This window comes from Dama dama, chromosome X (genome assembly GCF_033118175.1).
Source record: "Dama dama isolate Ldn47 chromosome X, ASM3311817v1, whole genome shotgun sequence".
NCBI lineage: Eukaryota > Metazoa > Chordata > Mammalia > Artiodactyla > Cervidae > Dama > Dama dama.
Window position 1 is genome coordinate 153,126,886 of NC_083714.1, and position 21,480 is coordinate 153,148,365.

Sequence of the window (21,480 nt, forward strand, 5' to 3'; positions counted from 1 at the left end):
AAAACGGGGACTCAAGAGGAGAGAGACAGATCTACACAGTACTATGTTGCCTAAGTGTTCTCCGTAGCCCAGAAAAGCCACAGAGATTCACAGAATTAGATTGAGAAGAGAAGGGGCATGGAGGAAATAGAGGTGATCTGGGGGAGAAAAAGGAGAGTCAAAAGGGGGAGAGAGTAATCATCACATTCCTGAGTAAAAATGGGTACTGAATATTGGATTCTTCAATGTCCAAAATTGATATCAAATACTGGAAAACAAAGATTAAAAATCTAGAGTAGAGGTTAGACTCTTAAAAATACAATATTCAAAACAAAAACACACAAAAAATTAAGAAATATATATGAAGTTTGCTTTAAAAATAGGGTCTTTTATTTTTGCAAGTTTATAGTGGGTTATGAAAATGAAAATTAAGGAGTAATAGAGGAGTAATAGAATGTGAAAGTGAAAGTGAAGTTGCTCAGTCGTGTCCAACTCTTTGCAACCCCATGCACTGTAGCCTATCAGGCTACTCTCCCCATGGGATTCTCCAGGCAAGAATACTGGAGTGGGTTGCCATTTCCAAAAAAAGAAAAGAAAAATATTAAAAAAAATTTTTTTAATTAAAAAAATAATAAAATTACATCTAGGCTTTTTTTTTTGGAGCTGTTGCGGGCAGTGTGGGTTTGGTTCAGTTTCAGATAGCTCCTTTTTCCAGCTTACACTTCTCGATATCTATAGACTCCTTCCAATATAGTCAGTGTTAACTATAGGGATTTTAATCTGTTGCACCTGTCACTTCTGAAGTGGTTCCTTTTGTTTACTTGGCTTCTGTTTGCAGGTCTCTTCAATGTCTAATTTCCGCCCTGACACACGGGCGGAGGTGGTCTCTTGTTTAGGTTCGCTTGTTCAGTCGTGCTGTTGGGGAGGGGATGGCACTGCAAACATATCACTGGCGTGTGTGGGGAGCACTCGCAGTGTTCCAGCCACACTGGGTTTGTGTCCGCTCATGGCGTGTGTGCTTTCCCCATCTACAGTGCCAAGGCTCCATGTTGCTCTACAGGGAGCGGGCCCTGAGGTGCGTGCACTTCTGAGGCCTAAGCCACTCAGCTTCCAGTTTTCAGGTCCTCCACAAAAGCGTGGACTCAGTTATGCCTGCGTTTTGTGCCTTCCCCACCCTGAGCAGCTCAGGCAGCCAGGAGCTTGACGGGCTCACTCTCCCTGGGTGCAGTGCACCTTCTCCCCTCCGTGGTCCCAGCCTCAGTTTCTGCCTGTCTGGCACACCTTGTGTCTCTTCTGGGGAGCTGGTCTCCAGATGCGACCCTCCCGGCAGATGTCAATCCTCCAGAATCTCAGAAAGTCTTTGGTTAGAGACTGGAAACCTATTTGCAGTTGTTAGGGGATGTTGTCTTTGGGGCCAGGTTTGCCCCTTTCCCCTCCTCCCTGACTCCTGCCACCGGCGGGGAACAGGCCAGTCCACAGCTGGGTAGCTCTTCTCCGGAATTGCTCAGTCCTTCCTTTGTTCTGCCAACAGCCGGCAGTGTCTTCAGTTATGGTTTTTCACAGGTTAATTTTCTCTCTCTCTCTTGTTATCCCACAGTTTAAGTTGCCATCTCAGGTTAGCTCCTTCTGATTGCCCACAGGGCATTCAGGCCCGTTTCTTACCATAAGCAATGCTTCCCGCTCCTCTCTGTTCAGCCCCCACTCGCTGGTGGCGGATGCGAGCGTCTGGGGTACTTTTCTGCTGAAAGTTGTTTTTAGGCATGTAATCCGTAGGTTTTATTTATTTTTCCTCCCAGTTAGGTTGCTCTCTGAGACTCCAAAACTTCCCCCATACCTGTAAGTGAGAGGGTTTCCTGGTGCTTAGAACTTCCTCTATTAAGACTTCCTTCCCGAGATGGGTCTCCGTCCCTAACTCTTTTGTCTCTCCTTTTATCTTTTCTATTATGTCCAACCTCCTTTCGAAGACAATGGGCTGCTTTTCTGGGTGCCTGATGTCCTCTGCTAGTGATCAGAAGTTATTATGGAGTTTGCTCAGCGTTCAAATGTACTTTCGATGAATTTGTAGGTGAGAAAGTGGTCTCCCCATCCTATTCCTCTGCCATCTTAGCTCCACTTTGCGTGTGGTAATTTTAGTCCTAATTTTCTATGCAGAGTGAATTAAGGCAGAAAAAGGAAAGCCAATATTGTATATTAACACATATACATGGATTTCAGAAAGATGGTACTGATGAACCTATTTGCAGGGCAGCAGTGGATTTGCAGACATAGAGAACAGGCTTGTGGACATGGGCGGAAAGAGAGGGAGGGACAGACTGAGAGAGTAACATTGAAAACACACACATTACCATATGTAAAATAGATAACCAGTGGGAATTAGTCGTATGATACAGAGAGCTCCAACCCGGTGCTCTGTGATAGCTTAGAGGTGTGGGTTGGGCTGGGAGGTAGGAGGAAACTTCAAGAGGGAGGGGACATACAGTATACCTATGGCTGATTCATATTGATGTGTGGCTGAAACAAAAACAATACTGTAAAGCAATTATCCTCCAATTAATAGTAAATAAATTTAATTATGAAAAGAGAGAGAGAAGGAAGAGAAGTAAAAAGATATTGTAGACCTTGAATTGGGATCCTGTGTGGGAGCCCAGGGACATAAACCTGCCTGTAATAGCACCTGTTCTTAGAAGACTGTGTTTGGTAAGATAAGGTCATCTTACTTCGTCCTGTTGGGTCACAGGCTGATTGACATTTACTATCTCACAGGCATCAATTCAGGAGAAACAGGAGCTTCTCTGCCAGGAGCCCAATTGAGGAACCTGAGTGAGTACTCAGTTCATTTATCCCATCCCTTGGATTTGAGCCCAGGAAATCTCAGAGAAGGGCTGTGAGGTTGAGCATCTACTTCACCGCTTTATACCAAGTCTAGGGGAGGGGAAATGTCTAGTCTGAAGGTGCAGCCACCAGTCAGCAAATGGAGAATGGTGTCCAGTGTTTTAAGGAGCCAAGGTAAAGACCATGAATGGTGATCCCAGTGAACTCAGGATGGAAAAAAGCCTACTGAGCCCTCAGCACTGGGTATCCCCTGGGAGAGAGGTGGCCTGAAATATCCCTTCACTTGGCTTCTGGATGATGTGGAGGTCTAAAGTTGTCTGCATCAGAGTAGCAGAAGGCAGGGTGCCCAGGCTCTGCCAAGACTTGACATGGTAATAAAAGATGAGCTGAGAGGACCCCAATGCTGACAAATCCAAAGCAGGGCTGAGAGGATGCAGAGGGAAAATCGAAGGCCTCTGTTCCTCCTCTGTGGGATTCTGTGGGGACAGCTGAGCATGAAACAGGAGCCTTGTGGGTTCCTCGGGCAGTGTCCTCAAGGACACCTGCAGAGGTGGCCGTTGATAAAGTCAAGGTGGAATTTCCCCATTTTAAGTTGCTCACATCGCCTCATTCTCCATCCTCCAAGTGCACCAATCTCCTGTCCTTTGGCCCAGACTCCTGCCTGTAGTTCCTGTCCACGGCCATCATGCCCCGTAGGCAGAAGAGTAAGGTCCGTGGTCACAAGAAACATCATCAGGCCCGGGTTGAGACCCAGGGTCTTCATGATCAAGCCACCACATCTAGGGGAGGAGACCACCTCCTCCTCCCCTCCTGATTTAGAGAGTGCTCCCTCAAGCTCCTCAGCTGCTCGCACCCTGAAGGAGCCTCAGGGAGCCCAAGGCACCACCAGTGCTGCTGCAGGTGCTATACCCAAAAGATTTGGTGTCGGTGCTGCAGCACGCTCAAGATCTGATGTCAGTGGTGCAGCACGCTCAAGAGCTGGTGTCGGTGCCACAGCACGTGCAAGAGCTGGTGTCAGTGCCACAGTACACTCAAGAGCTGGTGTAGGTGCCGAGGGCCAAGGTCAGGGAGGTGAAAATTCCTCCCAGGCCTCAGCTGCTGCTGAGAGCTCTCACACAGATCCTCTGACCAAGAACGTTGAGGTGTTGGTGCAGAAGATGCTGTATAAGTATAAGGTGAGGAAGCTCATTAAGAGGTCAGAAATGCTGAAGATAATCAATAAAAGATATAGGGGGCAATTCCCTGAGATTCTCAAGAGAGCCTCTGAGCACATAGAGATGGTGTTTGGCCTGGTCCTGAAGGAAGTCAGGCCCAATGGTCACTCCTATATCCTGGTGAACAACCTAGATCTCAGAGACAGTGAGTCTATGAGAGGTGACCGGGGGCTGCCAAAGAATGGTCTTCTGATGCCTCTTCTGGGCGTCATCTACCTGAATGGCCACCGCCTTTCGGAGGAGAAGATCTGGAAGATCCTGAATTTTCTGGGCATCTATGATGGAAGAAGGCACTTCATCTTTGGAGATACCAGGAAGTTCCTCACAAAAGATCTGGTGCGGGAAGAGTACGTGGAGTACTGCCAGGTGCCTGCAGTGATGCCCCTCGCTATGAGTTCCTGTGGGGTCCGAGAGCACTCATGGAATCCAACAAGAAGAAAGTCCTGGAGTTTTTGGCCAAGGTCAATGATACGGGCCCTGCTACCTTCCTGGAGCATTTTGAGGAGTCTTCCAGAGAGAAAGTAGAGAGCACCAGTGATGACTTTTTGCTCTGCATAGTGGCCCGCCTTCCAAGTTGGATGGCCTCCAGAGGGAACTTTTCAACCTTCTATTATTCAGGTGGTAAAAGAGAAAATTATGGCTCCTGATGTCGGGGGCCACCCGGGACAAGTCCCATATGTTATGGTCTGGCAAGATCTAGTAGAAAATTTGCCTGAATGGTTAAAACCTTGTGTTCACAAACTCCCTGATTCTCCTAATGTACAAGCCCTGGTTATGGAAACCCCCACTCCCCCAGAAGAAGCCGAGAAGAACAAGGGCCCAAAACCAGTCTTGCAGGAATCCTCGTACCCGAACCTGATTGACTTAGAGACGGAAATTAGGACCCCGCCATATGCCCCTCCTCTGTTGCTGGTTCCCCCGGGGGAAGAGCCCCCTGCCTCGATGAATCAGAAAGGATAAGGGAACCCCGACTCTGGAGAAGAAATAGAGGAAATAGGGGTGAACAAGATCATGGGGACCCAGAGTTACCTTCATCTACTCTACAGGCACTCCCCGTCCAAGTGGGACCAGCTAACACGGACAGAGAGTGAACCTATCAGTACTGGCCCTTTTCTACGAGTGATCTATATAATTGGAAAACCCCAAATCCTCCTTTTTTGGAGAAACCCCAAGGCCTCATTGACCTCGTAGATTCCATTTTGTTAACTCATAACCCCACCTGGGATGGTTGCCAGCAGCTGTTGCAGGTGTTCTTCACCAAGGAAGAATGGGAGCAAATCCTGGCAGAGGCGCAGAAACGGGTCCCGGGGGTCGATGGGAGACCAACCGCCCAGCCTAATCTCGTGGACGAGGGATTTCCTCTGTTGCGGGCTAATTTGGATTTTGAGCGAGTGGAAGGTAGGGAGCGTCTCCGAGTGTACCGCCAGATTCTAATGGCTGGCCTGCGGGCTGCAGCTAGGAAGCCAACAAATTTGGCGAAGGTAAATTTAGTAAGGAAAGAGCCCACTGAGAGCCCATCAGCCTTCCTAGAGAGGCTAATGGAAGCCTTTAGGCAATATACACCTATAGACCTCCAGGCTGAGGAATCACATGCTGCACTTCTACTAGCATTTGTGAATCAGGCAGCCCCAGATAGTAAGAGAAAATTACAAAAGATAGAGGGGTTAAGAGAACAGACAATACAAGACTAACTGAAAGCAGCTGAAAAGGTATTTAATAATAGAGAGACCCCAGGCTGGACTTGGACTGAGCCAATGAAACAGGCTTTCCAGATACTCAGACGGGCCCTACTAAAAGCCCCAGCCCATGCCCTGCCTCACCCAACGAAGCCATTCCAGTTGCTTGTACATGAAAAGCAAAAAATAGGAAAGTGGCTCTTGACGCAACAATGGGGACCATGGAAGCGGCCGGTGGCATACCTTTCAATGAGATTAGACCCGGTGGCCTCTGGGTGGCCCCCATGCCTCTGCATCATTGCAGCCACTGCCCTCCTCGTCCACGATGCCAAGTTGACGTATGGACAGCAACTCTGGGTTGACACCCCCAACACCATTAAAGTGGTTTTAAAGCAGCCGCTGGGTAAGTGAATCTCCAATGCCCGTTTGACACATTACCAGACCCTGATGCTTGATGCCCCACGGGTGCGTTTTCAGACCTCTTGCTTCCTGAATCCAGCCACTCTTCTACCTAACCCAGAGAAGGACCGCCCTCTCCATGATTGCAGTGAGATACTGTCTGAGGCCCTGGCGGCTCGAAACGATTTAACTGATGTGTCACTAAACAACAGTGAGCTAGTATGCTTCACTGATGAGAGCAGCTATGTAAAAGATGGACAAAAGAAGGTGGGAGCCACTATAGTTAAGGATGCAGGACAGACAAGATGGGCTGAGACACTTCCCCCAAACACGTCTGCACAAAAAGCAAAATGGATTGCCCTAATACAGGCTCTGGAACAAGCGAAAAGAAAGAGAGTCACCATTTTTACAGACAGCCGATATGCTTTTAGCACTGTCCATATTCAAGGTCCGATAAACCAGGAAAGGGGATTTAGAACAGCGGAGGGAAAAGAAGTCAAGAATTTGCCCGAGATCCGCAGGCTCCTGAAAGCTGTTCAACTACCCTGGGCAGTAACAATTGTACATGTTCCCGATCACCAGAAAGGAAAAGACCCTAGGACACGGGGCAATTGGGCTGCTGATGCAGCCGCACAAGAATCGCCCAGCCGGGACTACGCCGCCCCCATATTAGCCATGTGACTTTCACCTCCTGGTATGGGGACTCTGCCGCCAGTTCCCGACTATTTCCTCCCTGACCTTGTTTGGGTTAACGAGGATACCACCCTCCATAAGGATGACAAAGATGGATGGTACTGAGATCAAAACAACAACCTGATATTGCCTGCCACCCTGGGTTATCACCTATATGAACACCTGCACACAACTATACACTTGGGGGAGAAAAATACCTTGACAGTTCTCCAGACAGCCTGCCTGAGTTTCCCTTGACAAAATGCAACTGTACGAGAGATAATCCAGGCTTGCAAAGCGTGCCAGCTGATGAGGACAGGGAAAGGGCAGCACACTGGAAAGAGGTACTGAGGGGAAGAGCCAGGTCAACACTGGGAGATAGATTTCACTGAGGTAAGACCAGGCAACTACAGGTATCGCTATCCGTTGGTTCTGGTATATACCTTCTCGGGGTGGGTAGAAGCCTTCCCCACTAAGAGAGAGACAGCAATTGTGGTTGCTAAAAAGATTGTAGGAGAGATAGTGCCTAGGCACGGGATGCCAGTAACTATGGGCTCTGATAACGGACCTGCCTTAGTGAGCCAGATTGTACTACGGGGGACAAAATGGAAGTTACATTCTGAATATAATCCCCAGAGCTCAGGACAGGTTGAGAGAATGAATCAGACACTAAAAAAAACTTTGACAAAGTTGGCAACAGAGACTGGTGGGGACTGGGTGACCCTCCTTCCCTTTGCGCTCTTTCGAGTGTGTAACACCCCTTATAAGCTGAATCTTACCCCTTTTGAGATTCTGTATAGAAGACACCGTCCTGTGTGTCCTATATTCGAGAAAAAATGCCTACCACCCCCTACCTTGGGGCAATTCTAGCAAACACTGATGGTATTAAGTAGGGTGCATAGCCACGTTTGGAAATTAATTCGACAGATACACGAGGATCCAAGGAAGGGGATCATCCCCTCACATAATATTGGCCCGGGTGATTGGGTTTGGGTAAAACGACACCAATCTAAAGCATTAGAACCTAGATGAAAAGGCCCTTATGTTGTTCTCCTTACCACTCCTACTGCTGTTAAGGTCGACGGCATCGGGCCCTGGGTTCACTGCAATCACGTGGGGCAAGCCACCTCTGAAGAACAAGAGAAGGCGCAAGCAGAATGGGAGGCAAGACCTCACCCGTCAAATCCTTTGAAACAGAAACTCGTACGACGGGAGCCCTCTTAACTCTCCTGCTGATGACAGTTTTCATCGGCCCAGGAGCAACCAGCCACAACCCCCATCAGCCAGCTAACCTGACTTGAGTGATCTACAATCCTGAGACTGGAGAAGTGTTTAATTCGAACTCCAACGTGGCCCCCAAAGGGACATGGTGGCCAGTACTGACCTTTGATTTGTGCCTGCTGGCAGTTGACGGTAATGAGTTTGGTCCCCACCAACTGACCAAGTTCTTTGCCCACAGCTCTTTCAGTCTGTTCACCCGTAACTGTGAGCGAAAAGGCCCACAGTACTAAGAAAAGGTGCCTTTCTATGTCTGCCGGGGGGGGGGGGGTGGGGGGAGGAAGGGATCAGAACCAAATTGAAAAATGTGGGGGAGTTGACTCTTTTTATTGTGCTGTTTGGGTTTGCGAAACCACGGGAACAGTCCATTGGCTCACTAACTCCGACAAGGACCTCATTCAGGTAAAATCACCCCCGAATTCCCAGAAATGTCCAACTAAGAGAGTCCCGGGCAATGTTTCCCATTACAGATCAAATTCACAGACAAAGGAAAAAAATTTACCAGCTGGGATGTTGGCCGAGCTTGGGGCCTCCATCTTTACAAGACTGGCTATGACACAGGATTCTGGTTTGAGCTTAAATTAAAACAGGGACCGCTCTATTTGGCACCCAAAGTAGCCTTAGGACCAAACCAGGTGACAGAGCAACCCCAAAGACTCCCTAATAGTTTGACTCCATGCACCGTGGGACCCCCTATGGTTAAAATGTCCCCACCAACAGACCCCCTTATGAAAATGATCTCCTCGGCCTATCTCACCCTAAATGCCTCTCATCCGGACTTAACAAATGGTTGCTGGCTTTGCTATAGTATGTCTCTGCCTGCAGAGGGCAGCAACAACCTGGGTCAGGCCGGTTGACAGTAGGCTCCATTACTGGTATAGGCACCTGTATAGGAACTATCCCTAAGACTTATCAACACCTTGGTGATAATAATTCAGTCCCTAGGACTAGCCTCCCCAATTCTACTCACCAGTGGGTACTTCCGCCAGAAAACGGTGGTAGACTTGCTCCGCCAGACTAACCCCGTGTGTCCATTAGGCAGCACTTAATGCCTCCCAAGATTTCTGTGTCCTAGTCCACCTGATCCCCCGGCTAAATTATTACTCAAAGGAAGAGCTGCAACCAAGGTTAGACCCATCGAGTCAATATAGGGTAAAACAAGAACCAATCACTGCCCTGACTTTGGCAGTCCTATTGGGTTCTATAAAAACGGGAAGTGAGATTTCAGCCTTAAAGTTGCAAGATAAACAGTATAATCAACTAAGGGCTGCAATAGATGGAGATATTGAGCTCCTTGGCTGAAATAGTGTTACAGAATAAGAGAGGTTTCGATTTGTTGTTTCTGCAACAAAGAGGATTATGTGCAGCACTGGGAGAAGAATGCTGTTTCTATATCGACCATTCAGGGGTGGTACAAAAATTTCTCCAGAAAGTAAGAGAGGGACTAGCCCAGCAGAAGAGAGAAGGAAAAGCCCAACAAGGCTGGTTTGAATCTTGGTTTCAGCGCTCCCCCTGGTTGACCACTTTGATTTCCACCCTCCTGGGTCCACTCATAATGTTAATATTGTTACTGACCTTTGGTCCATGCATTTTAAATTGTCTGGTCTCATTTATTAGAGAGCACCAAAATACCATCCAAATTATGGTATTGAGACAACAATATCAGCCAATTTCACAGGGTAGAGAGAAAGATTCCTCTACAAAAAGTACAAAGACAGGGGGGAAATGTGAGGCTGTCACGGCTAAATGACAGGCAGCCTAGAATAGCAGTAGTCCTGGCTTCCTGGAGTAACATAATTATCAGGCCACCTAGAGCCAGCCAATCAACATGTGCCTAGCAAGAAAAAGGAAACCTATCAGGGGAAAGCTGAAAGCCCACAAGGATTGGGCCAACAAAATTGCCTTGCAACTGTGTAACCAATCCGCTTCGCCAACTACCTGATTGTAACCAATCAATACCCGAGAGAACTGGGACTCAGGGCCTTTTCGTCCTCACATCCGTGGTGAGGGCAGGAGGCCCTGGCTCTAGTCAGTATAAATTCCCCTACTGCAAGCTGCATTGTCTAGTGGAGTCACCTTTCCCAATCGGGGATCTGGACTACAGGCAGAACATCTATAAGTGATATCATACAGTTTTTGTCTATCACTGTCTGAGTTATTTTATTCAACATTCTACCTTCCATGTTGCTGCAAATGTCAATATTCCATTCTTTTGATGGGGCAGCACCTTTGTATGCCTTTTGAACAAATGGCATTGCCGCCCCACACACGACACAGCTCCACAGCTAATTGTCCATCTCTGCACTCGCACAGAAAAACACCAAGTCCTCTTCTCTTCTCCCATGGGAAGTGTGTCTTTGAATCTCAGCCTGGATCCAGTTCTTCCCCCTACTTTCTGGCAACCTGGACCTTCTGGTCCCATCACCAACTCCACAGAAGCTATCTGCCTCCTTCCTCACACACTTATCCCTTTCCTGCCCTCTCTGCCCCGCACTATCAGAGAACTCAGAGACAAACATAATTTCAAATCAGCTTGATTTTATTTTATTTTTGTTATTAGTGTAGGCTGATGCTGTAATATTCAGCATCTGTACTTAGGACCAGTACTCAGCAGTTGGACCCCCAAGCATTTCGGAGGTGTCTAGCCATACCCCGAAGTCACTGGCTGTCCACTGGTCCAGCTGGAATGGCAGGGGTCTCCATGGTCTCTGGGACCTCCGCTGGTTCGTTCTAATTAGCTGGAATGGCAGGGGTCTCCATGGTCTCTGGGACCTACTCTGGTTCATTGTGATTAGCTGGAAATGCAGGGGTCTTCATGGTCTCTGGGAACTCCTCTGATTCAGTCTGATTAGTTGGAAAGGCAGGGGTGTCCATGGTCTCTGGGAACTCTTCTGGTTCATACTGATTAGCTGGAAATACAGGGGTCTCCATGGTCTCTGGGACTTCCTCTGATTCATTCTGATTAGCAGGAAAGGCTGGGGTCTCCATGGTCTCTGGGACCTCCTCTGGTTCATTCTGATTACCTGGAATGGCACGGGTCTCCACGGTGTCTGGGACCTCCTCTGGTTCCTTCTTATTATCTGGAATGGCAGGGGTCTCCATTGTCTCTGGGTCCTCCTCTGGTTCCTTCTGATTTGGCTGTTCATTCACCTTGGATATCTGGCTACAGAACTTTTGAGCATCTGATTTTCTTAAGCTTTTTTGTGGTGGGAGTTTTCAGAGCAATATTTGTGGGCAGCTTTGCTGGCATGGGATTATTCACCCTCACGGTTACCCTGGCCACCTGGAGAAAACAAGACAGGGAGCATGAATGGCACTGGTTTAGGGAAGAGTGTGAAGACAGGTGGGAAAAAATGGCATCAGGAGAAGGGGTGTGGGCAGAGAAGGGTTATGTGCCAGGCAAGGACAGGGGAGTGTGTCTTCTGGGGTGAAGTCAATGGGCAGAGGAGTTTGGCTGGGTTCAGTTCACCTAGACATTTTTTTCTAGGACCTCAATTGATAGGAGGTCTTCATCTTCTCCTGGGTAATAGGAGGTGGGTGTTCCATAACTACTCTGGAGCCTTGTGTCTTCCCAATCACCTCATTCGTTTAGAGGACTCACAGTGGTCTGCTCAGAGCCCGTGAGAACCCCTATATATACCCGTCCCCATGGAGCCTCACCCTCATGCTCTATGAGGTCAGCAAGTCTCTTCCCAAGCAAATAGTGGCCCTGGGTGAGTTTGACATCACAAAGCCCCATCCTGATACGTCTAGTGGAGGATAGGCAGCAATTCAGATGATTTGCTGGGAGAAAGGAGGCATTTGTAATGCCTGAAAGAGGCCTCCAAACTCACCTGGCACCCTCACATCTATGTCAACTCTGATGGGTCACACAGCAGGCAGAGTGTATCTCCTCCAAACCTTGCCCCACAGCCACACTCCTCGGGCGTTCATTCTGTTCTCTCTCAGCTTTCACCATAATCTTGCTTTTCATATCTTGCCTAAACTCCCTCCATGATAACTAGGTTGTGTTTAAGTGTCTGTGGAAGCGAGAATCATTGCTCGTTCTTCCTGCAATGTGGTCTTAATGCACCTTGAAGCCCATTGAATTCTGGGCCAGCCGACAGAAACCTTTCCATCCCGCCTCCTTGTCTCAGTGTTCCCGGAGCTCGCCTCCATTTTCTGGTCTCCAGTCGGAAACCCTTGTCTTCAGGCTGTGAGAATGCAGTGAATACACTTTCTCTTGCTCCACACGGAGCTTTCTCATTTCAAGTCTAGGACTCAGGGTCACCTCACTAGGAGTACTCCCCAGGCTTGCCTTTGAACAGGGTGATGGGGAAGGGGCACAGAAATGCATGTTTCAGATTTTCTGGGGGATCCCATGCAGGAAATGCCCACCTGTGGCTGATTCTTATTCCCAGCAAGGGGTGGAACTTGACCAGAGCTGTGTGAGCTTTGTGTGTAAAGGTCTTCTCAACACGTGCACTCACAAATCTCTTTTCTCATTGTTTTCTTGCTGGAAGCTCCCTTGGAGCTTCCAAGGGAGGAATTCATTTCCATGAGCAGCTGCCACAAGCTTCCAACTACTTAGATGAAATACTGAATCATCCTGTCCTGTGCATCTAGTTCCCATGGTCTCGCATTGAGCTGGTTGGCTCTGGAGGAAAGAGGAATGGATTGTGTGCTCCACCTCAGTCCTCGTTTGTCCAATTGACTCGTAGGGTCAACCAGCCTGAGGTGCACCCCTGGAGAAAGTTGGTTGGTTTAATGGGTCTTCCTGGGATTTCTGTGAAGAGTTCACATCCTGTTGTCCATTTGTTGCTTACTCACCAAGGGTCCATCACACTGCTGAAAATTTTAAAAGGTAGAAATAGCATGCTGTAATCAAACTCAGAGATGACTGTTAGAAATTTTACAAGATCTTAAAACCTGGAAGAAAATGGGCAAGATGCACAAGCCAACACTTTATAAGAAAGATGTATCACTGGCCTTTAAATTTATGAAGACATGTTTAAAGACATGAGCAGCCAATTCACAAGAAGAGTATGGAACTAGCCCCGAACCGCGTTTAGAACATATTAAATCTCACGAAGGGGAGAAAAATCATACTTAAATTCCCTTGAGAATTGAAACTCAGGCAGAAGTGGCATAGGTTTTAGTAATTGCAGACGGAGACTTTAGGACACTTGGAATAAATGTGTTTTGTGTGTTCGAAAAATAAGGAGAGTCATGGAAATCATAAAATAGACCCCATTTGATCTTACAGATATGAAAAACATAGTGTCAGATGAAGCCCATTTTAAGAGTTTCCTGAAGGCTCAGAGAGTAAAAAAAAGAAAAAAAAAAAACCACCAGCAACATGGGAGAACAGGATTCAATCCCTGGGTTGGGGAGATCCCTTGGAGAGGGTAATGGCAGCCTGCTCCAGTAAGCTTGCCTGGAGAATCCCCATGGACAGAGGAGCCTGGTGGGCTACAGTCCATGGGGTCACAAAAGTTGGACATGGCTGAAAAACGAAGCACAGCACAGCGCAGCACATTGAATGTTTGTGAAAGAAATTCAGGTTGGGAGGAAAGAGGGAGAAAGGGAAACAAGGGAAATGAAAGGAAGCAAAGAAAATCCTCTCTTGCTGGTGAGAACAGAGCAATCAGAGATGTCCGCCAGCAGGACAGCACCCCACATATCCATCTGAGCACTCTCAGCTGGATTGAAACAACCATCTCCAATTTTGGACCCACTTCTTCAACCAAACTCATGTGAAGGGTTTACCACTAACAGGCTAATAGTCATCATGGTATCTCCTCATTCACATCGTGATTCACCTAAAAGTGAAAAAGACACCTGTTTCCCAATGTTCATCAAGCATTGTTTACAATAACCATGGCATGGAAGCAACCTAGATGTCCATCAGCAGACAAATGCGTAAGAAAGCTGTGGTACATAGACAGAATGGAATATTGCTCAGCCATTGAAAAGAACACATATGAATCCATTCTAATGAGGTGCAGGAAACTGGAGCCTATTACACAGAGCAAAGTAAGTCAGAAAGAAAAACACAAATACACTATACGAAGGCATATATATTGATTGAGGAAGATGGAGATGATAACCCTATATGGGAGACAACAGAAGAGACACAGATTTACAGAACAGTCTTTTGGACTCTGTGGGAGACGGTGAGGGTCGGATGATCTGAGAGAATAGTGTTGAAACAAGTATAATATCATATGTGAAAGGGATAGTCAGTCCATGTTCGGTGCATAAGACAGGGTGCCCAGGACTGGTTCACTGGGCTGACCCAGAGGGATTGGATTGGAAGGAAGTTGTGAGGGGGAATCAGGATGGAGAATACATGTTCTCCCATGGCTGATTCATGTCAATGTATTGCAAAAACCACCGCAATGCTTTAAAGTAAATACCCACCAATTAAAATACATAAAATAAAATAAAGTAAAATCCTTTGATAAAAAGGGCCTAATCAGTATTGAATTTTTGACTTTCAAAAACGCCCTTCTTTTCCTTCCTTTCTTCCCTCCTTCCTCCACCTATTTCCTTCCTTTTCTTTCTGATTATACAACTGTTAAAGCTTGCTTTCCATTTATAGCTATGACAAAGTCCTGGCCCTATTCCCCATGTTGTACAATGCATCCCTGAGCTCATCTTCCACCTAACTATCACTGCGTGCTTCCCACTCACCCACCTCTGTATTGCCCCGCCCTCTTCCCCTCCCCGCTGGTAACCAGTATATGCTTCGCTATAGTTGTGCACCTCCATTATTTTCATACTCTCTACTTTGCAGTATGTTTACACTCTATAAGTGATATTGTACAGTATTTGTCAATCTCTGTCTGAGGTATTTTACTCAATATTCTACCTTCCCTGTTGCTGCAAATGTCAATATTCCATTCTTTTGATGGGGCAGCTCCTTTGTATGCCTTTTGGAACAAATGGCACTGCTCCCCAACACACGACACAGCTCCCGAGCTAAGTGTCCATCTCTGTACTCACACAGAGAAACTTCAAGTCCTCTTCCTCTTCTCCCATGGGAAATGTGTCTTTGAAGCTCAGTCTGGACCAGTTCTTCCCACTACTTTCTGGCAAGCTGGAACTTCTGGTCCCATCTCCAACTCCACAGAAGCCATCTCCCTCCCTCCTAACACATTTATCCCTCCCCTGCCCTCTCTGCCACCCATTATTAAATAACTCAGAGAGAAACATAATTTCACATCAGTTTGATTTTATTTTATTTTCATTATTAGTGTAGGCAGTTGTTAAAATATTCAGCATTTTCACTTTTGGCCAGTACTCAGTGGCCAGACCCCCAAGCATTTCTGAGTAGTCTAGCCATGGCCCAAATTCACTGGCTGTCCACTGGTCCAGCTGTAATAGCAGGGGTCTCCATGGTATCTGGGAACTCCTCTGATTCGTTCTGATTAGCTGGAAAGGCAGGGGTCTCCATGGTCTCTGGCACGTCCTCTGGTTCATTCTGATTAGCTGGAAATACAGGGGTCTCCATGGTCTCTGGGACCTCCTCTGGTTCATTCTGATTACCTGGAATAACAGGGGTCTCCATGGTGTCTGGGACCTCCTCTGGTTCCTTCTGATTACCTGGAATGGCAGGGGTCTCCATGCTCTCTGGGACCTCCTCTGGTTCCTTCTGATTCCCCTGTTCATTCGCCTTGGATCTCTGGCTACAGAGCTTTGATCATCTGAATTACTTAAGCTTTTTTGTGGTGGGAGATTTCAGAGAAGATTTCTTGGGTAGCTTTGCTGGAATGGGATTATTCACCCTCATGGTTACCCTGGCCAACTGGACAAAACAAGACAGGGAAAATTATTGGCACTGGTTTAGGGAAGCTTGTGAAGACTGGTGGGAACAATGGCTTCAGGAGAAGGGGTGTGGGCAGAGAAGGGTTATATGCCAAGCAAGGAGAGGGGAGGGTGTCTTTTGTGGTGGGGTCGATGGGCAAGGGTAGTTTGACTGGGTTCAGTTCACCTAGACATTTTTTTCTGGACCTCAATTGATAGTAGGTCTTCATCTTCTGTTGGGTAACAGGAGGTGGGTGTTCCATAACTACTCTGGAGACTTGTGTCTTCCCAGTCACCTCATTCATTTGGAGGACTCACAGTAGTCTGCTCAGAGGCCGTGAGCACCCCTATATATACCCGACCCAATGGAGCCTCACCCTCATGCTTTATCAGGTCAGCAAGTCTCTTCCCCAGCCAGTGGCTGCCCTGGGTGACCTTTGACATCGCAAATCCCCATCCTGACATATCTAGTGGAGGATGGGGAGCAATTCAAATGATTTTAATGGGAGAAATGAGGCATTAGTAATGCCCTAAAGAGGTCTCCAAACTCACCTGCCACACTCACATCTATGACAACTCTGATGGGTCACACAGCATGCAGGGTGCATCTCCTCCAATACTTGCCCCACAGCCACACTCCTCGGGCATTCTTTCTGTTCTCCTTCAGCTTTCACCTTTATCTAGCTTTTCATATCTTGCCTAAACTCCCTCCATGACAACTAGGTTGTGATTAAGTGTCTGTGGAAGTGAGAATCATTGCTCATTCGTCCTGCAATATGGTCTTAATGCACCTTGAAGCCCATTGAATTCTGGGCCAGCCGACAGAAACCTTTCCATCCTGCCTCCTTGTCTCAGTGTTCCCGGAGCTCGCCTCCATTTTCTGGTCTCCAGTCGGAAACCCTTGTCTTCAGCCTGTGAGAATGCAATGAGTACACTTGCCCTTGCTCCACATGGAGCTGTCTCGTTTCAAGTCTAGGACTCAGGGTAGGCTCACTAGGAGTACTACCCAGGATTCTGTTTGAACAGGGTGATGGGGATGGGGCAGAGAAATGCATGTTTCAGGTTGTGCTGGGGGATCCCATGCAGGAAATGCTGACCTGTGTCTGATTCATATTCCCAGCAAGGGGTGGAGCTTCCCAGAGATGTGTGAGCCTTGTGTGCAAAGGTCTTCTCAACACGTGCCCTGACAAATCTCTTTTTTCATCTTGTTTTCTTGCTGGAAGCTCCCTTGGAGCTTACCTCACAGCCAAAACCAAGGTGGAATTCATGTCCATGTGCAGCTGCCACAAGCTTCCAGCTTCTTGGATAAAACACTGAGTCATCCTGTCCTGTGCATCTAGTTCCCATGGTCTCTCATTGAACTGGTTGGCTCTGGAGGAAGTGGAATGGATTGTGTGCTCCACCTCAGTCCTCATTTGTCGAAATGACTCGTAAGGTCAATCAGCTTGAGGTGCACCCCTGGGGATAGTTCGTTGGATTATTGGGTCTTCCTGGGTTTCCTGTGAAGTGTTCACATCCTGTTGTCAATTTGTTGCTTACTCACCCAGGGTCCATCACACTGCTGAACATTTTAAGAGGTAGAAAAAGCATGCAGTAATCAAACCGAAAAAATGATTCTTAGAATTTTTACAAGATCTTAAACCTGATAGAGAAATGGGCAAGAGGAACGAGCCAACACTTTATAAGAAAGATGTATCGCAGGCCTTTAAATTTATGAAGACATGTTTAAAGACATGAGGAACTAATTCACAAGAAGAGTATGGAACTAACCCCGAACCACGTTAAGAACATATTAAATCTAACGAAGGTAAGAAAAATCATACTAAAATTCCCTTGAGAACTGAAACTCAGCAGAGTGGCATAGGTAGTAGTAATTGCAGACAGAGACATTAGGATAATTGGAAACAATGTGTTTTGTGTGTTCTAAAAATAAGGAGAGTCATGGAAATCATAAGAGAGACCCCATTTGATCTTACAGATATGAAAAACATAGTATCAGACGAACCCCCATTAAATGGTTTCCTGATGGCTGAGATAGGAAAAAAAAAAAAAAAAAACCCACCTGCAACATGGGACACCAGGAATGAATCCCTGGGTTGGGCAGAACTCCTGTAGCGGGGAATGGCAGCCTGCTCCAGTATGCTTGCCTGGAGAATCCCCATGGATAGAGGAGCCTGGCGGGCTACAGTCCATGGGGTCACAAAGAGTTGGACATGGCTGAACAACGAAGCACAGCACAGTGCAGCACATTGAATGCTTGTGAAAGAAATTCAGGTTGGGAGGAAAGAGGGGGAAAGGGAAACAAGGGAAATGAAAAGAAGGAAAGAAAATCCTCCGTTGTTGCTGAGAACAGAGCAACCAGAAATGTCCCCCAGCAGGAAAGCACCCCATATGTCAATCCGAGCACTCTCAGCCGGTTTGAAACAACCATCTCCAACTTTGGTCCCACTCCTTCAACCAAACTCATGTGCCGAGTTTACAACTAACAGGCTAATAGTCATCATGGTATCTCCTCATTCAAATCGTGATTCAACCAGAAGGGAAAAAGACACGTGTGCCCCAATGTTCATCACAGCACTATTTACAATAACCATGGCTTGGAAGCAACCTAGATGTTCATCAGCAGACAAATGGGTAAGAAAGCTGTGGTATATTGACACAATGGAATATTGCTCAACCATTAAAAAGAACACATGTGAATCCATTCTAATGAAGTGGATGAAATTGGAGCCTATTTTACAGAGCGAAATAAGTCAGAAAGAGTAACACCAATACACTATACTAAGGCATATGTATTGAATTGAGGAAGATGGAGATGATAACCCTATATGGGAGACAGCAGAAGAGACACAGATTTACAGAACAGTCTTTTGGACTCTGTGGGAGACGGTGAGGGTGGGATGATCTGAGAGAATAGCGTTGAAACAAGTATATTATCCTATGTGAAAGGGATAGCCAGTCCATGTTCGATGCATAAGACAGGGTGCCCAGGACTGGTTCACTGGGCTGACCCAGAGGAAATGAATTGGGAGGAAGTTGTGAGGGGGAATCAGGATGGGGAATACATGTACTCCCATTGCTGATTCATGTCAACATATGGCAAAAATCACCACATTATTATAAAGTAAACACCCACCAATTAAAATAAATAAAATGAAATAATACAGAATTCTTTGATAAAAAGGGCCTTATCAGTATTGAGTTTTTGACCTCCAAAAAGGACCTTTTTTTCCTTCCTTTCTTCCCTCCTTCCTCCCCCCACTTTCTTTCCTTTTCTTTCTGATTATACAACTATTAAAGTTTGCTTTCCATTTATAGATATGACAAAGTCCTGGCTCTATTGCCCATGTTGTACAATGCATCCCTGAGCTCATCTTCCAAATAACTAACACTGCGTACCTCCCACAGCCCCAAATCTCTTTTGCCCCGGCCTCTTCCCCTCCCCGCTGGTAACCAGGAGATGCTTCGCTATATTTGTGCACCTCAATTATTATCATATTCTCTACTTTGTGGTATGTTTACATTCTATAAGTGATATCATACAGTATTTGTCAATCTCTGTTTGAGTTATTATACTCAATATTCTACCTTCCATGTTGCTGCAAATGTCAATATTCCATTCTTTTGATGGGGCAGCTCCTTTGTATGCCTTTTGGAACAAATGGCACTGCCCCCCAACACACGACACAGCTCCCCAGCTAAGTGTCCATCTCTGTACTCACACAGAGAAACTTCAAGTCCTCTTCCTCTTCTCCCATGGCAAGTGTGTCTTTGAAGCTCAGTCTGGAACCAGTTCTTCCCACTACTTTCTGGCAACCTGGACCTTCTGGTCCCATCTCCAACTCCACATTATCCATCTCCCTCCCTCCTCACACACTTATCCCGTCCCTGCCCTCCCTGCCCCCCACTATCAGAGAACTCAAAGAGAAACATAATTTCACATCAGCTTGATTTTATTTTATTTTCATTATTAGTGTAGGCAGTTGCTATAATATACAGCATCTGCATTTTTGGCCAGTACTCAGCGGCCAGACCCCCAAGCTTTTCTGAGTAGTCTAGCCATGGCCCGAAGTAACTGGCTGTCCACTGGTCCAGCTGGAATAACAGGGGTTACCATGGTCTCTGGGAACTCCTCTGGTTCATTCTAATTAGCTGGAATGGCAGGGGCCTCCAAGGTTACTGGGACCTTCTCTAGTTCATTCTGATTTGCTGGAAGGCAGGGGTCTCCATGGACTCTGGGACCTCCTCTGGTTCATTCTGATTAGCTGGAAATGCAGGGATCTCCATGGTCTCTGGGACCTCCGCTGGTTCATTCTGATTACCTGGAAAGGCAGGGGTCTCCATGGTTTCTGGGACCTCCTCTGGTTCCTTCTGATTATCTGGAATGGCAGGGGTCTCCATGGTCTCTGGGACGTCCTCTGGCTCCTTCTGATTCAGCTATTCATTCGCCTTGGATCTCTGGGTACCCAGCTTTGAGCATCTGATTTTATTAAGCTTTTTTGTGGTGGGAGTTTTCAGAGAAGTTTCTTGGGCAGCTTTGCTAGAATGGGATTATTCACCCTCATGGTTACCCTGTTTACCTGCAAAAATAAGACATGGAGCATGAATGGCACTGGTATAGGGAAGATTGTGAAGACAGGAGGGAACAAAGGCTTCAGGAGAAGGAGTGTGGGCAGAGAAGAGTTATGTGCCAGGCAAGGACAAGGGAGGGTGTCTTCTGGGGTGAGGTCGATGGGCAAGAGGAGTTTGGCTGGGTTCAGGTCAACTTGACATTTTTCTCTTGACTTCAATTGATAGGAGGTCTTCATCTTCTGCTGGGTAATAGGATGTGGGTGTTCCATAACTATTCTGGAACCTTGTGGCTACCCAGTAACCTCCTTCATTTGGAGGACTCACAGTAGTCTGCTCAGAGCCCATGAGCACCCCTATATATACCCGTCCCAATGAAGTCTCACCCTTATGCTTTATGAGGTCAGCAAGTCTCTTCTCCAACCAATGGTGGCCCTGGGTGAGTTTGACATCACAATGCCCCATTCTAACAAGTCTATCGGAGGATGGGGAGCAATTTAGATGATATGCTGGGAGAAATGAGGCATTTGTAATGCCCTCAAGAGGCCTCCAAACTCACCTGCCACCCTCACCTCTATGTCAACTCTGATGGGTCACACAGCAGGCAGAGTGCATCTCCTCCCAACCTTGCCCCACAGCCACACTCCTCGGGCATTCATTCTGTTCTCTCTCAGCTTTCACCATTATCTATCTTTTCGTGTCTTGCCTCAACTCCCTCCATTACAACTAGGCTGTGTTTAAGTGTCTGTGGAAGCGAGAATCATTGCTCATTCGTCCTGCAATGTGGTCATAATCCACCTTGAAGCTCATTGTATTCTGGGCCAGCCGACAGAAATCTTTCCATCCCGCCTCCTTGTCTCAGTGTTCCCGGAGCTCGGCCCCTTTTTCTGGTCTCCAGTCGGAAACCCTTGTCTTCAGGCTGTGAGAATGCAGTGAATACACTTGCCCTTGCTCCACACGGAGCTGTCTAGTTTCAAGTCTAAGACTCAGGGTCACCTCACTAGGAGTACTCCCTAGGCTTCGGTTTGAAAAGGGTGACAGGGAAGGGGCAGAGAAAAGCATGTTTCAGGTTG

The 21,480-nt window shown here is 47.1% G+C and overlaps 1 pseudogene; it reads left to right on the forward strand.

Annotated features, from left to right (window-relative positions):
• Positions 1-3,496: 3,496 nt before the first annotated feature.
• The window catches only part of LOC133052955 (melanoma-associated antigen B2-like), a 77,051-nt pseudogene continuing 59,067 nt past the window's right edge, over positions 3,497-21,480 (forward strand).